The sequence below is a fragment of the Mauremys reevesii genome, linkage group 11, assembly GCF_016161935.1.
Source record: "Mauremys reevesii isolate NIE-2019 linkage group 11, ASM1616193v1, whole genome shotgun sequence".
Lineage (NCBI taxonomy): Eukaryota > Metazoa > Chordata > Testudines > Geoemydidae > Mauremys > Mauremys reevesii.
This window is the reverse complement of record NC_052633.1, coordinates 74,585,960-74,603,711: the sequence shown is the minus strand read 5'-3', so window position 1 is coordinate 74,603,711 and position 17,752 is coordinate 74,585,960.

The following is a 17,752-nucleotide window of genomic DNA, read 5'->3' as shown; positions in this document are numbered from 1 at the left end:
TAGGGCACATTACACTGCGCCCCAGCCATCCGGGTCCCCGAAACGCCCCCGAATCCAGCCCGTGACCAACCCCGCACGTATCCGGCAGAGTGGAATTGCTTTTGTCCAGCCCCGAAATGCAGCCAACTCTGGGGTGGGGCAGGGCAGCTGTTTAGACAAGGATTGCTTACCTGGTGCTGAGATGCAGCCACCTCTGGGGTGGGGCACGAGCGCTGTTTGTCCAGGAATCACTTCATGCAGAGGTGCTGCCGTTTCTGGGATGGGACGTAAGAGCCACACAGCAGCGTAGGACCGGGAGGGAAGAGGAGCGTGTCCAGACTGTCACTGGAGGGGGATTCCAGCCTGTTCCGTTTGGTGAGGAGTTGGAACGTAGCCGGGACAACGGGTTTAACATCCCCCCCCCCACACACACACACTTGGGAACAGCGACAAGGGATTTTCAACAGTTACAAACCATGTGCCTCAGTTTCCCATCCCACCACTTCAGTGCCAAAGCGCCGCCAGCTGTACAGATCCTGCAACACCTGGCTTCCGCAGGCGGCCTCCCATCCATGCACCAGCCAGGCCCGGCTTGGCTTATTGTGGCTGTTACGTTAACTCCGGCTCAATAACTTCCATGACTCCCCCCCACCCCCGGCCTGAGCAGAGGCCCGAGGGTCCCCTTCACACACAGGCACCGGGGGATCCAAGTTCTTGTGTCAGGATGAACACAGCAGGGTAGGGGCAACGTGGCCCTTTTCTAGGAACTACCACGGCCCTGGGGCTCCCAGTGGAGTTGACTGTGGCCAGGCCTGCCCCAGAGCCAGGCTACGACCGAGCTCGGTGCACCCCGGCCGTCCCTACCCACCCAGCCCCTGCTCCAGGACATGCAACTCTGGCCCCTTCTTAAACACCAGGGGAGGAGCAAAGGCCTAGCCCCGCCCCCTCCCCGCCCCCTCCCCTCCCCCCCCAGGTCTGGCAGGGGACGGAGAAGAGATTTTTTAAGTGACCCCCCCCCCAATCTGACCAGCACCAAGAAAACGGAAGGGAGGGTGGGAGAAAAGTGCCTGGATCCCGCGCTAACAGGCCAGAGCAGTAAAGCACATCCCTTCTCGGGAGAAAAGAGTCCCCAGTGCCTCGGCTCAGCGAGTGGCTTTCTGCCCCCGGGCAATATCTCACTCTCTCGTCCTCCCAGCCAGTCCCTAGGGGTATCTGCACCGCAGCATAAGCCGGGCTCTGGGGAGCTCAAGCCTGGTGTTAACAAGCCTGTGCTGGAGCCTCCACACTGCTCAGTGACCCCGGATTTACAGATTCTGCACCCGGGCTCTCGCATCCACACTGCACCACACAGACCCGTCGAACCGGCCTAACCCAGGCTTGCTAGCGCCCTCCCCAGCCGTAGCCGCTCTCGCCCTTTGCTCCTCGTGCCCGGTGGGGAAACCGACCTCCATCCTGCAGCGCTTTACCGGCAGTGGTGGCAGCCGAGCCGTCGGTTGGGTCTGCGCGCTCCCGGCGACAGCACCGTTGCTTGTGCTTTCCCTGCTGTGTCAGGAAGCGGGCGGAGCAGCCACACAACGCTGGCGAACCTTTCGGCAGCATTTCCCGGCTACCCAAGGCACCTGGGGGAGGATGAGACAGCTGTGACTGACGTGAACTGACTAATGCTGCCATGACCCTGGGCCCAGCCTCTGGAGCCCGGCCCCAAGCACAGACTGGTGGGATCCCATCAGCATGCAGACCCGGGACTATTCCCACCAAGTGACAGTCTCCATTTCTGACAAACTCCCCCCACGGTTATTCTTGGGGACCCCACGTACCCTCTTTTGCCATGGCGTATGGAACTGTCTCCTGATCTCCGAGGTCCTGGCAAAGGAAGGTTTGCTGACACTCTCAGCAGGTGCAGAGTGGTGATGAACGGGTGCTTGGCCGACTGAAATGCTGCTGGCGCTGTCTACAGACCCATTTGGACTCCAGGGTCACCAATGCGATCTGTATTACTGGGGCATGCCATAGCTGTGTGAATCCCACAGGGAGCCACTGGCCCCTGAGCGGACCTGTGCCAGTGATGGACTGTGGAGCCGGTACACTCAACCAGACAGTGCACAGCTGAGGCAGGATGAAAATGTGCAAGAGAAATCAGGGGTGCTGTGTGAACCCCCCTGATAGCCTTGCCCGGGCCGCTGGAAGAGGGAGAACAGTAAGTTTATGAATGTATTTGCACAGCAATGCTAACGGGAGGAAGCATTATCACTGGATGCTATCAATGGGGGGGATTGATTGTCAGGAATTTTTAATGATGGCTGAAATGACAGCTCGTAGACTGGGCAGGCGGTGGCTGGCGGGACAGGAACTGTGGATTTCCAGTATTCGTGGATTGATCTGAAAGACGTATTGAGAAACTGAGCCAGGACGCAGCTTCCCAGCTGTGCCCTCTCATGGCTTTATCTTTAACCCTTGAAGTACACATATCATATGATGGTGTGAAAGTAGAATGAATTATATTGTAAAAATAAGAATGGATTAAAGAAATGTTGTATGTACCTTTAAGCAGAAATAAGAAATGTTGAAATACAGGTGCCAGGAAAAGAAACATTAGGCATAAACAATGGTGCTAATGGCAAAACATTAACAGAAGATGGGTAATAGTTAGCAAGGAAATAAGATATGCATGCCTAGCCCAGGTAAACGTATCTGATTCTGCTTCCTTTGTTATCTTGTTAAGTTCTCACCCTTTATCTGTATAAATAAGATAGTTTGTGTCTTGCATGGTGCTCACATTATCTGGGTGTCATTAGCAGAGCGCTGTGCTAATAAAACAGAGTGGTCTGACAAACTGTGAGTCCTGAGTCTAACTTTGACAATGGGATGGTAAGAAACGTTCACAACTAAATTAAAGCCTCTCTCCGTTAACATGCCTGTGTGACAACAAACCAGTGTTGAAGGCCTGACTGGCGGCCAGCTGCCACGAAAATACCAACACCAGCAATAAAATAAACCGTGTAACAAACATTGCATGATGGAAAAATCGTGCAAACGGTGCACACCCAATACATCGCCTACGTCTGCGTGTCCCCTGGGCCCCCGTTCTCCTTTCCTTTCCCACCACGAGTAGCACGCACTTGGGAGTGGAGGACTGCAGGGGGCATGTTTGTTCTGTTCAACTGCATGGACGACCCAATTATATTATTGTCCAATGCATTCCTGGCCTGCAGGACATGGTCAGGGTGAAGCAGTTGCCTGAACGATCACGGCTATTCATGCTCGCAGTCTCTCCAACAAATCTTTCTTCTGCACTCTTATCTCCCTCGAGCGCCCGTCCTGCTCCAAGAAATGCACTGCACGGCTCTCCTCCCGCGCTGCAGCCTGCACGGCTCTCCTCCCGCGCTGCAGCCTGCACGGCTCTCCTCCCAGGCTGCAGCCTGCACGGCTCTCCTCCCGCGCTGCAGCCTGCATGTACCTTTCCACTTCCCACGTCAGACAGATGTGTATGTGGACGGAAGAGAGGTTTGGCTCGAGCCTGGGCTTACACTGCACTGTAGACATACCCTGGGTGTATCCTAGTCACTCCCAACCCTGTGCGAATGCCGAGACATGAAACGCATCACGTCTTGTATAGATCCCACAGCTGCTGTGGGTGTACGGAATGTTTGAGACGATCGCTCCATTTATGCCTTAAGATAGAGTATGTGCCAGCTGGTTGAGGTGCAATTGCTGTGAAGCAAGGTTTACATTCTGCCTGTGTAAATCTGCAGTGACTCCACTGACTTGAAGGAAGATATTTCAGACTGAAGCTATTGTAGCTGAGAGCAGGGTTTCCCCCCACCCTCGGTTTGAAGATCCGGACTGCTGCTGACCGTTGCATTAACAACGGGTTTTGTAATTTGTTGCTTTGGGTTTTTTCCCCTTAGACACGCTCTTTAAGCAGATATTTGAAGGGGAAATAAACACATTCGAGAGGTTCACACGAATGCACTCAATATCCTGCCATGTCCGTAGGCGTTTCTCACAGCACTAAATGCACTTGTGTTCATTTCAGGCCTCAGACGTACACTGCTAGCAGAAACTCTGTGTGGCTCATATCCCAGAAACGGATCCCTACCCCTGCCTGGAGCCCCACGGGGTTACTCTGGGCTGTAGAATTGCTCAGGTGCACCAGTATTTGCAGGATCGGGACCCAAGCCACCAGCTGCTTTTCCTTCACTCAGGGCGTCCGTCACTTTAACTGCTGGGTATTAGAGAGACAATGGCTGGGCAGTGTTGCCGGCTTGTGTCCGAGGGATAATTTTACAGGCAGGGATGTTGTTCTGGACAGACCAGAGAGCAAGATCACCACAGATTTATCTGCCCCCAGAAAACAAAGCATCCTCCGGAGAGTTAAGAGAATCAGCGAAATTAGTCATGGAAAAGGACCATCAGGTTCTCTCCAGTCCTCACTCTGGGCCCCATTGTATCTTTCCTAGAGCATCGTCCAGGCCGGTTTTAAACACCCCATCCCTTCCCTGGGTGAGCTGATCCCACAGCCCAATGGATCGCACCATCACAAGCTTCCCCTGACATTCAGCTTACGTTTCCCATCTTCATTTGATCCCATTTTTCTTATCTAGATTCCCCAGGAGCCACTCTAAATATTTCCTCGTCTCCGGGGCTTGACTCTCCTTCCAGCAGCTCTCTGCTCGCCGTGTTCTCCAGCTTTGAACAACGCTGGACGGATCTTTCTCTTTTAACCATTTCTTGCAACGCACCATTCTCCCAACTCCCCTCGATATTTTTTGTGGGGTCTGAACAATATTTTCCCACAAGCTGAATCTCATTTTTAAGACTGGTTGAAAAATGTCTGTTGAAATTGTTTTTCAACAGAAAATTGGGGTTTTGACTTTTTTTTAGTAAAAGTGCCTGCTTTCAGTGGGAAATTGTATTTCTTTGTAAAAAAAAAACAAAAACAAAAAAACCTGAACAAAACATTTCCGCTGAAAATCTCAGTGTTTTGACTTGAAAAATGCTGCCACATACCTAATGGGAGTTGTAGTTCAGTTACGTCATCTCCCCTTTCTGTTCTATAGGCCAGACTCCCTGGCCAAACTACATTTCCCATGATGCACTCCCCTCTCCAAGAGGCGCAATCAAGAGATGGTGCACTATGGGAGATGTAGTCCAATCAAGGAGCCCAGCCCATGGAGGAGAATGGACGCATGAGACATGCAAACTACAACTCCCACGAGGCACCACAGCAGCACGTCCAAAAAGCAGTATATTCTTCTTTAGCAAAAATATTTTGGTGTTTGAATTTATGCTGAAAAAATAAAAAATGTTTCCATGGAAAATTGAGACAAACTTTTAAAGAACAATTTCACTGAAATGTCCCCCTAACCCTCCCCCCTTGTGTTTTTCAACCAGCTCTCCTCACTTTTTCCTCCTGCGTTTCAAATCTTTGCCGCACCCTTTTGCTGCCCTCAGGGATAGTTGCAATTCCTCCCAAGCTAGTATCCTCTTTAGTTCTTGATATTATTTGTACTACTTCTTACTGCAGGGCCTAGGGCCCAGTCAGGGACCCAGAAAGCACTACGCCAGGTGCTGTACAAGCACAGAGCAAAAAGACAGCTACTGCCCCAAACCGCTTAGGATTTGTAATGAGATTTTAAAAACCACCAGTCCCAACAATCAATTTCTTTTTTAAGAACATAGCTAACAATTTTGAAAATAGATCCTGTCAGGCAAACTTGATCTGTGTGTGGATGTGTGATGAGATTATAGATTTGGTTGATACGGGTAACAGTGTTGATGTAATAGAGTTAGACTTCTGTAAGGCGTTGATTTGGCACTGCACGACTCTTTGATTAAAATACTAGAATGATATCAAATGAACACACCACACTTTAAAGGGATTAAAAACTGGCTAACGGAGAGGTCTCAAAATGTAATTGTAAACAGGGAATCGTCATTGAGTAGGTGTGTGTCTAAGGGGGTCCTGCAGGGATCAGTTCTTGGCTCTACACGATTTAACATTTTTATCAATGACCTGGAAGTAAACAAAACCATCCCTGAGAAAGTGTTCAGAGGACACTAAAAAAAGACGGGGGAGGGGTACCTAAGGAAGAGGACAGGTCACTGACCCAGAGTGATCTGGATCACTTGGTAAACTGGGCTCAAGCCAACAATCTCTATGTAACTGTGAACGTCTAGGAAGGCAGAGTGCAGGCTGTTCTTACAGGATGGGGGACTCTAGCTAGGGAAGCGGTGATTGAAAAATAGATTTGGGGGTTGTGGTGGATAATCAGCTGAACACGAGCTCCCAGTGTGACCCTGCGGCCAAAAGGGCTAACGTGATCCTGGGATGCACAAACAGGGGAATCTCGAGTAGGAGCCGAGAGGTTATTTTACCTCTGTATTTGGCACTGGTGCGACCGCGGCTGGAATCCCGTGTCCAGTTCTGGGGCCCACAGTTCAAGAAGGATGTTGATAAATTGGAGAGGGGTCAGAGAAGAGCCAGGAGAATGATCAAAGGATCAGCGAACCTGTCGGACGGCGAGAGAGTCACGGAGTTCAGTCTATGTAGCATAACAAAGAGAAAGACAAGTCCAGCCCGACCCCAATGGCTGGATGTTGAAGCTAGACAAATTCAGGCTGGAAAGGCGGCGCACGTTCTGAAAGGTGAGAGTAATTCACCCCTGGAACAATTGCCAAGGCTTGTGGTAGAGTCTTCATCACTGACCATTTTTAACTCAAGACTGGCTGTTTTGCTAAAAGATCTGCTCTAGGAATTCCTGCGGGGAAGTTCTCTGGCCTGGGCAATAGCCGTCATAATGGCCCCTTGTGGCCTGGGAACCCCTGAAAAGCAAGGACAAGCCTTTGAAAATTAAATTTACAATTATTTTAAAGCCGTTAAGTATTCTGAATGCAGATCGGGTAGTTTTATACTCAGTTGGGAGCCTTGCAGTAAATAATGTACGGCCAGAGCATGAGTCAGTTACAATAGTGATAAATACCTCGTTCTTAGTTAGGGTTTGATCAGCAGATCTCAAAACGCTGTACAAAGGAAGTCAGTATCCCAAGTATAGGGAATGGTCCAGTGAATTGGGCACTAGCCTAGGGCTCAAGAGATCTGGACTATACTCCCCATCTCTGTCACTGACCTGCTGGGTGACTTGGGCCAGTCACTTCTCCGCTCTCTGCCTCGGTTTCCCCATCTCACTCCTCCATCTGTTTAGAGTCTGAGAAACTGGAATGGGATGAGATTTTTATTACTGTCGTCCATCTATTGAAGCCTTGCCTGCCTGGCTTCTCATGGGAAGAGGAATCAGCGAAACCAAAACATGTCTTTTGTTTTTGTTTTAAACACTACCTCAACCAGTCCTGGAACAGAGGTGGTCACAAATGATACACAGCCAAATTCCTCTTGCAGGGATTTCAGCCCCTCCACCGGTGCCCGGTTCCCCAAGAACTGACTCTAGTTAGAGATAAAGAGTCCTGTGGCACCTTATAGACTAACAGAAGTATTGGAGCATAAGCTTTGGTGGGTGAATACCCAATTCGTCAGACGCATGCGTATTCACCCATGAAAGCTCATGCTCCAATACGTCTGTCTATAAGGTGCCACAAGACTCTTTTTGTCACTTTTTACAGATCCAGACTAACACGGCTCCCCTCTGATTCTAGTTAGAGAGACTCAGGCAAAGGGGCCATTGCCTTGCTGCTTGCCACCGCTGCCTCCAAGAGGAGCTGAAATCACAAACTCACACCAGTGCAGCATTCCTTCAAAGCTGGCTCACGGGCAGAGAGGGTGAAGGTGTGAGAGGACATGTCATGGTGCCACCTGGTGACTCCCACCGCAATATTGCTCTAATCAGACTGTTTAAACCTGCTTCATTCTGATGCCCAATGAACGCATGGGAGAAAGGGCTTCTTTGTTACATTTACCCTCCAGTCCGTGTATTTAAGGCATGCAACCTCACAACCCCCACCCCTGCAAACCTCCAGTCAATCCTCTAGTGCAACACGGGAGAGTCCACGGGAGATTCCTACACATTGAGAAACAAGCAGGAGGGGAAATTACATACAACAATAACGAAACCTCCCAGCACCCTTGGGGAATAAACCACGACAGCGTTTTACAATTCTTCACAGGTCCCCTTGAAAGCCCTGGTCCACCCTTCCCTCTTGCCTCACGAGCTCTGTCTGCAAATCAGCACGCGGCTCTTGCGTTACATTCCCCTTTTCGCCGCCTCTGGATTGGCCATCGAGTCTGGACCTTCATCGGCGCGAGGCCTGGATCTGAGGGCAGGGCTGCCTAGTGGTGCAGCTGCCGAGCTTTAACAAAGACGCCAGGAGGGAGCTCTCCCATCGGGGCAGTTAACCAGCTCCCCAGGAGGCAGTAGCTGTGTTGGTGGGAGACGTTCTCTGCTCACACAGCGCTGTCTGCAGGGGGGGGTTAGGTCGGTGTAACTTCCTCGCTCTGGGGTGTGGGTCTGTCACACCCTCAAGCGATGGAATTGTACCAATCTAGGTCTGTAGTGTAGACCAAACCTACTTCTACGTTTGCACTGGGCCTAGCTCAGTGGAGGGTTGATCTTTGCTGGGCGGCTGGGCCTAAACGCTACCGTCATAAACGTAACGACTAACGAGTGTTCAGGTAGGAAAAGTTCCCTGGAAGTTAAAAGGAAACAGGACCATATCCAATAAATCCATGAAACAGCAACAATAACTATGTCCTGCAGAGCCCCCTGCTGAGGAATCACTGGCCAAGGAGCCCGCCTGCCGGGCCCGATCCAGCGGCTGCATTCACACAAATATCCTCTTGGCTTCAGTGGTACCGCAGACGGGCCTGCTCCGAAGCTGCCTGAAATCAACGGGAGTCTTTCTAAGGGCTTGGGTTAAATCTCAAGTGTGCAGGGCCTGCGGGACGGGGCCCCGTAATCAAACACAACGGCTGCCACTGAGACACCACGGTGACAGGAGCCCTAGCGCTGGGCCAGACAGAGAGACATCACCCACTTCCAGCGCAAACCGAACAGACCAAACCCAAGAGCTCGTCTGCAGGACCAAGCAGGGGGCAAAGCAGCGATCTGGGGCCCGGGCCAGGATATTACAAACACCACGTGACACGGAGAAGCTGGGGAGGGACGGACTGACAGATTTGAGGGGAGTGAGTTTCACACGCCTGGGTTCAGTGCCGTAAGTGAATGCAAGAGTCTAAGACACAGGGTGAAAACACTCATCAGCATTATGGCTGGTGGAGCTTGCCAATAAATAAATCTTTCTTCTTTAAGCTGGGAACCAGCAAACATTCTGCATTTTAATACTGCGAAAAGTGAAGGTTTGCATCTAGGAAGAAAGAACACCCGCCATACGCCCACGGGTGGACGCTCTCCTGCAAAGCAGTGACACCGAAAAAGATTTGGGGGTCCTGGCGGCTGATCAGCAGAACAGGAGCTTCCAGCGTGACGCTGTGGCCAAAAGGGCTGATGCGATCCTGGGGTAAAGAGGGCAATCCCGAGGAGGAGCAGGGAGGTTATTTTACCTCTGGATTTGGCACTGGTGCGACCACAGCTGGATCCTGTGTCCAGTTCTGGGGCCCACAGGTCAAGGAGGTTGATACATTGGAGAGGGGTCGGAGAAGAGCCATGAGAACGATCAAAGGATTGGAAAACCTGCCTTGGAGTGAGAGACTCACGGAGCTCCATCTATTTAGCTTAACAAGGAGAAGCGTAAGGGGTGACTCGATCGCAGTCTGTAAGTACCAACCAGGAGAACAAATACTGACTAATGGGCTCCTCAGTCTAGCAGACACGTGTATAACACAACCCGGTGGCTGGAAGCTGAAGCTAGACAAATTCAGACGGGAAAGCAGGTGTAGATTGGGAACATTGAGGGTAATTGACCATTGGAACAATTGGCCGAGGGTGGTGGCGCTGACAATCTTTAGATGGAGACGGGCTGGTTTTCTAAGGGATCGGGCCTAGGAGCGATTGGGGGGGCAGGTCTCTGGCCGGGGTTATCCAGGGGGTCAGACGAGGTGATCACTATGGACCCTGCTGTCCATGGAATCTACTGTTCGTTTTTCCTCCCCTCTGCTCGAAAGCCGGGCTGGGCGGCGTCCTGGGGCGTACAGACACATGGGGGATTCCAGACAACCATTGCCCTCTGCGCGGGGACTGACCGTCAATCGCCTGGCGCTTGTTTCAGCAGGGGCTGGGGGCAGGGAGGGGGAATGAACAGGTCAACCGTCCAGCCCCTCTGTACACCGGTGTCGCTCCACAGTTCACACCAGCTGAGGATCTGCCCTGAGGATTTGACGGTGGTCTGGGCTGTGTGGGGAGACTACGGGGGGCCCACTGCATCTGCCTTGCCCCCCGTGGGTGAATAGACAGTGGATCGACCAGCCCCACTCTGTCCCCCAAACCCAGCCGGTGCGGCAGTGCAGCCGGCCCCCCAGCCTCTGTTCCAATCCCGCTGGTGCGAAATGGGGTGACGGCCTGGCAGCCTCCCTCATCAATTACCTGGAGCTGTGACTGGCAGGGACCACTGCTCCCAGAATGCATTGCAGCTTTCACTAGCGTCAGAGGGGAGCATTGCATGTTGGGGCTTGTAGTGTCTGCAAGATGCACCTCAGCAGTAAAGCCTCAAGAGGGGTCACCCAAGAAAACTGCAGACCGCGCTTTGGCCATTCCTGGGCCTTACGGTGTCTGGCCAAAATCTGCCCTGAGGCACCCAGAGCAGGCTCTTGCATCAATCACCAGCTCTGGGACTCCGTGAGCTCCTTGAGATGATCAGGGACAACGCTCAGCAACTTCCATCGGCTGCTGCAGGCCCCCACTCCCCTCTGGGAGCTACCGAGCTGCCTCCCCCCAGCCTCATCTTCCCTCCTTGGGGCAGCACCGTGACTTGTCAGAGAGCAGCTTTCCTGCAACCCACATGGGCTGACCGAGGCAGCAGAGCAAAGGCCCCTGCCCTGAGAAGCGGAGTCAGAGCCAGGCTAGGAGGATGGCCCTGGAGAAGCGGGAGGTGGCTGCAGGGCCCCGGCACGCGGGATGTTTACAATCAGCCTGGAGACCAGGCTGTAGGCGACGGTGGTGTAGGCGGTGGCCCATGCGGCACCGAGGGAACGTGGGAGAAGGAGCAAAGCCAGATGCTGTTTCAGGAGGGTCGGGGATTCACTACTCGAGAGTGACCCGGGGAATCGTCATTGCTCATTATTAATGGCACACAGCGCTGAAGCCAAGGGACAGTGCAGGGGCTGGCTGGACAGGGACGTCCGTCTGGCCTCAGCCTCCTGGCATCGAACGTGTCCATCCGTCCCCCCTCCAAGGGGCAGCGAGGTTCACGAGACACCCTGCGATGGTGCAGGCATTTCTTCTCACTCCAACCCCAGTGGGGTCCTCCAGCGTCCCCCCCAGGGCTCAGCGCTCCCCCCCTCTCGTCCAGCATCTCTGTGGAGCCAGGGGGAGGCGGCAGGGGCCTTGGGGCCAGCAGAACGTGGGTGGCCCCAGATCTGAGAGCGCATCACATGGAAACAGCCCCATCTCCCGAGATCAGCCCCTGGGCAGAGCCGTGGGGAACCCAGGCAGGACAGGGGAAGTGGTTTGAAGAGCTTGTCTCGTCTCTACCCACCTCCTGGCTATCCAGCCCCTTCCCCCCATTGCTACATCAGCTGCAGGGGTGGGGGCAGCGGGTGTCACCTCCATCCTACTGATGCCCAAGTAGCCATGGCAGCCAAGCGTCCCTCCCAGATGTACCTGGCCTGACACCTGCACCCTGCCCTGACACCTGCACCCTCCCTGTCTGCCCCAGGCCAGGCCATGGTGCCCTGCCTACATGGACCCTCCCACCACGGTCAGTGCAGGCCGTTCTCACCCTGGACGGAGCCACCTGCCCAGAGAAAGCTCTCACGGGTCCAGACACCGCAGCCTGCCTGCCCAGCAACAACGGATGCCATGAGCCCATCGCCCCAGGACCCTGCACTGGCTTCTCAGTGACAGAGCCCAGTGCAAGGCCTCTGTCCCGATACTCACACCTGCCCTGCCCTGCCGCAGTGCGATTGGCCTCCGAGAGACGTCTCCTTCTGCCACAGCCAGGTCCCCATGGACAGGGACACGGTCACCCTGCAGGGCGAGCTAGTGAGCGCAGGAGACAGAACCGTCCTGGGAGCTGGCCCCAGACGGTGGAACTCACTGCCACTGGAGAGAAAGGACCATGGACCCCACCAGACAGGGAACCGAATGCAAAACTCCCCTGGTGACCCGGTTCCCCTTCAATAAGCTCTTCTCACAAAGAGACACTGAATACCCCCCTCCCCACCCTCTTTCTCCGCCTCACTGGGAAGGGAAGAAAGACGGCGACTGTCACATCCATGTGTAAGTGCCCAAGACGCCCGCAGCACCGTGGGGCTGGGTTGTGGGTAAGGCCCTGGAGAGATGGAGAAGCCACACTGGGTCCCTTTCCCGTCCAAGGCAGGGTCGCTCCCTACAGCACGTTTGCAGGGCTTTTTCCTGAGTAGCTTGAAAAAGCCCCAGGGCTGCAGTTCCTGCCCTGCCCTTGGGGGTAGGATTCCCAAACCTCTCACCATCCGGAAGCTGCTCCTGCCCAACCTTTGGGTTTCTTACCCTCCCCGCCCATGCCTAGCCCCACACCCTCCCGCCCTGGGCCCAGCTTTACCCTCCAGCCATTTGCCCCCTGCCCCCAGGGCCCCTCCCCCTGGCCAAATTCAAACTCTCTTAACCTCCCTCCCAGCTCTTCTCTGAACCCCCCCCCCCCAATCGCTCGCTGGCAGGTTCTGAGCACAGTACGCCAGATGGGGGACTCCTAGAGGGGCCCACAGCTGCAGCCAGGATCTGACAGCCCCCCCGCCCGAGCTGTGCAAAGGGGGGGGACCACTGCCTGCACGGCCATGGGTTTATTGCATTTGCAGTGGCCTTTCCCTAAAACTGCCCCAGCCCATTGCAATCGCGGGTGCCCCTGGCCGGGTGCTCTCCCCGGGCGGGCACAGAGGGGGTGGAGCCGAGGTGTGTGCATCCCCCTGCCAGCCCCACTATGGTAGGAGGGTCGCGTTCCCCACGCCTCCCTCCTCCCCAGCCATCGCCCTTTTAAGGGCGCAGAAATTCTTCACATAAACAAGCGCTTGAGCCTGGGAGCTGGGGCTGAGCAGCTGGGATTCCGGGGGCCCCTCACCCCAGGGTGCTGGGGGGCTCGCACCGGATACCCCCCTGCAGAGAGGGGCAGGGGCGCGCGGGGGGGGAGGGGCCTGGGGAGCCGCTAAAAGTTGCCCCGGTTGTTTCGCGAGGAGTTTGGGGTCTGGGGCAAGGAGGGAGGAGCGGGGCGGGGGGAGCCTTGAAACAGCTCAGGGAGCGTCTGGCAAGAGCAGCTCCCGGCCCGGGGCGAAGAGGCGTCACCAGGGGCCGCGAGGGACGCGCACGGAGCGGGACCGGGAGCTGCCCAGGGCCCGGCCCGGGGACGGGGCAGGGAGAGAGCAGCCGCCCCCACGAAGGCCCCGCAAACTGCGCCCTGCGTCGCTTATTGCGCGGGGCAGGAATCGGCGCAGCCGCTGCGCGGGAGGAATCAGCGCAGCAATCGGCGCCCCCGCTCCACTTTTGCACTGACCCCGGCCTTTGCAAACCGTCCCCGCCCGCCATGCAGGGCCCCTGGCGCAGCGCGGGGCCCCAGGCCCGGGGCCCTGCGCGGCCTCCTCCGGCGGGGGAACTGCAATGGAGGCCCGAGGCAAGGGGCCGGGTGCAAATTTCCTTTCCCTTCCCAAGCGCGCAAGGCGCAGGACAAGCCGCCTGCTGTAGAGGAGCCCGTTGGCTCAAGCGAGCTCAGGGCAGCAGGGGGACGCGAGCCCCGCGCCTTCCCTTTAGCAGCTCAGGCTCTAGGGACTCGGTAGCGGGGGGGCAGGGCGGGTTTTTCCCCCTCCCCTGCCAGGCCGGAGGCAGATTTGCCAGGTGCTCATCTTGCCAAGCAGCCCTTCTCTGTGGGAGTCCCCGGGAGCTGCCCCTGGCCGCAGGGCACCACAGGCCCATGCTGGGGCAGGGTCACACCCTCCCGCCTGCGGTTACACCAGCCTCGTAACTGCCTCTGGCCCTGCAGCCGCTGTTCTTAACGACACACACCCCCGAGCCCTATTTGTCGCTCACCGAACCACTTGCCTCAACAGCATCTCGTGGCCGGGAGTTCCCAGGGCTAATGACACCCTGTGCCATTTCCTGGTCTCTACTCTGAACCGCCTGGCTTGGCAGCGTGACCTCGTGTAACCGCTGGGCTCTAAGGTCACAGCAGGGAACCGCGGCAGCTGGGCCTTTCCTCTTCTGCGTTCTGCAGCTGGATCTGCAGGAGCCGACCAGAGCCAGCTTCTTCCATGGCCCAACTGTTCTCAGAGTTAGCAATTGTCTCATCGAATCGGGCAGGACCAAGTTACCCTAGACCATCCCTGACAGGTGTTTGTCCAGCCTGCTCCGAAAACCGTCCAGCTCCAGAGATTCCACAACTTCCCTGGGAAGCCGATTCCAGAGCTGTGCTGCCCTGGTTAGATTAAACCCATTACTGCTTCTCCTGCCTTCGGGGGACGTGGAGAACGACTGATCACACACGGGCCTCTTTAGAGCAGCCCTTCAGTCTCCTTCCCTTAACGCTGAACGGGCCCAGGTGTTTTAACTTTTCCTCAGAGGTCCTAGCCTGACCTTCCCCCACAGGAAGAAACTGACAAATTTAAAAGATCATCTTAAAAAAAAACACAATTTTTTTACCTTGCAGAACTAAAGGATTAATTGTGATGATTGAAGGTTTGTGTTAAGAACATAGGAACACCAGACTGGGTCAGACCAAAGGTCCATCCAGCCCAGTGTCCTGTCTGCCGACAGTGGCCAGTGCCAGGTGTCCCAGAGGGAGTGAACAGAACAGGGAATCAGCCAGTGACCCATCCCATCGCCCGTGGCACTTCCAGCCCTGTGGTTCTGGGTCCTACAATGATACACGCAGGGTTCAGAAAGCATTTCCGTTTGCATAATCCAACTCTGTTCTTTCTATGGCCACCGCAGTGAGGCAGCTACCGAGCTCCGGGCCCCATGGGGTGCCCTGCAGATTTACTTTTTGCATTGCGCTCCGTGGGGCTGGTTGGGAAGTGGGGGTTGGAAATTTTGAGCCAAAATGTTTCAGCCAGGAAGTGAAATGTTTAGACAGCGAAATGTTGCTGCAGTGCCTCATGGGAGTTGTAGTTCAGGTGCTAATGCTCCCGTTCTCTTCTATAGGCTGGGCTCCTTGGTTGGACTACATCTCCCATGCTGGGAATGCTGCAGTGTGGCCAAGACGGCGCCCCACAGAGAGGACAAGAGACCTACTACTGGAGGCAGCTGCAGGAGATCTCCTTTAGCTCCAGGCCAGAGGCTGGTGGTCTGGGAGCTGAAGGACCAGGTGGATGGAATTGCCTAGCAGCTCTGGCTACAGCACCTGGATTCGCTCGCTCTTCTGCTGGGTGATGTTCAGGCTACCATGGCTCTGCTAGGAAGCAGCAGCTAAGGCCAGAAGCTGGTGACTGGGAACCAGGATTCCTGGGTTCTATTCCCTGCTCTGCCACTCATTTGTTCACTCTGTGACTTGCAGCTGGGGCCTTCCCTTAGTCAGTGGTGCTGTCAGTTTCCACCAGCCACATATTCACACACACACAAAGCCACTAGGATATTTGAGGGCTCACCCCTGGGGCCTGCCAGTTCTCTTCATCTGCAAGCCGAGGAGTTAGATCCTGGACATTTGCTGGGGCTCCTCTCTTCACCAGCACAAAGGTTTTAAATGAAGTCGTAACAAGTAGTTAGCTGGGGCTGGCAGATCCCAGGTGATCTGAAACTGGGCAAAGGCCCAGCGAACGGGCTGTGGGGAATACGCTGGGCAGGGCTGGAGGGCACCTGCTGGGCCTTCCCCTGCTGCTGAGTGCAGCCGGGTTATTAGCACTCCGGGGCCCAGGGGAGGCCTCTGTTCTCAGCACTAATTGGAAGAGGAGCATCTCTGGGGGCTGCTAATTCACTTAGGCCTGAGTGCCAAGCGGCTGTGCTGGGGACTGAGGGGATTTCGCCGGCTCCCAGATGCAGCTGTTAGCAATTAACGGTTGCGGGGGCAGCCGCCGGCTCTGGGAGGCTGCGCATGGCTCCAGAGGCCAGGCTGCTGCAGGCCGGCTCGGCTCGTGGGGGTCCGTGGGCCTGGGGCAGTGCTGAGCAGAGAAGGGGAAGGCCCAGCCCTGTTTAACCCTGTCCCTGCTGCTTGCAGGTAGCCTCTTCTCCGGCCTCCTGCCACAGGTTCCTTGCCAAGCCGGGAGAGCCGGCTTAGCCATTGCACCTGGCCCCATCACTCGCCACGGGACAGGTGGTGCCCCCGGTGTCTGCAGCTGCACTTCCCGGCGGGATGCAGTAATTCTAAGGCCCCTGGACAATCCCAGAGACCCATCCCCTGCCCTGCCCCCAGCTCCACCCTGGGTGGGACCTCCCAGCCCACCCGGCTCCCCTTCCCCAGCCAGCCTGGAGAGCTGCCGCTTCCCGGGGTACCCTCAGGGCGACAGATCCACAGGTCTGGACTCTCCAGTCAGAGCCCGCCCCTCCGCAGGACACACCTGACTGCAATGCATGCTGGGACCTGTAGTCCCCTGGGGCCTCACCTCTTGATCTGCTCCAAAGGAGGCCGACGCCTAGGGTTCCTGCCCTGCTGCCCATGGAGCTCCCTGGTCAGGCAGAGTCACCGGCCCTGGGGCCCAGGGTTTGATTAACCCCTCGGCTGCTGCACTTGAAGGCTCTGGGACCCTCAGAGTTGCACTGGGCGAGACCCCTGCATGCTCCCGGGATGGGCGCAGCTGCACGAGGGTGACGGTGCTCCCACGCGCCAGGCTGACTCCCCTCAATGGAAAGTCTCTTGTTGACCTGGTTAACTCCAATGCCCAACACACACGTGGGACAAAGGTGGTCTTTGGTAAAGATGCCACACTACGCCGCTCCGAGCCGTCCTGCAAAACCAGACGTGATGCTCCTGGTATTTCTAAGGGAAAAACCGAGCGGATTCCCTCCCCCTGCTCTCTTTTTTAACCCTTTCAGGGCCTCTTCGCGCAGCACGAAACAGCAAAACCAGAAACAAATGCAATCAAAACAAACCAGTGTAACCGGTGACTCTGCCGCAGCAGCTCAGCGAGAAGAGGGCTGGGTCCCTTTGGGCCCGGGAGGCCAGCGCTGGGGGGGGGGGGGGTGGCCCCATGCTCCAAACAGCAGGGATGAAATTCCTGGATTCACAGCCTTGCTGCCCCGACCCTGCAAGCAGATACGCTGAGCTCCGGGCACTCTCCAGGGAGGGGACCTGTCGGGGGCGAGACCCTGACGCCCTTGTCTGTTCTGCCTGACCAGTCAACCCAGGGCATTTGCCAAAGTCCCCTCTGCTGTTGATTAGCATTGCCGCACTATGCCTGTTGTCCTCCACCCCAGAGGTGGCTGCATCCCAGGATGCCCTGGGACGTGCTTTGGGATAGGAGGTGATAGGCACACGGAAAATGTTCCTATTCTGGGCAATGACCTTTGGCCGCCACTGAAGGGTGACAATGGACTCTTGCAGGGAGGCCCAGGCTGGCCGGTGGGGCTGGCTCGGCTCCAGGGGTGGCTCATTTCTGCTCCCTCCGGGGGCACCAGCCAATGACCAGACCCTCCTGTAGGGAACCCTTGAAATCAAGTTTATTCACAGAGCGGCACTTTCCTGGGGAGGTGCCTGGCCAGCAGGGTCTGCAACGTGAACTCCTTCTCCGTGAGTCTCCTTCCCAGGCGCACTT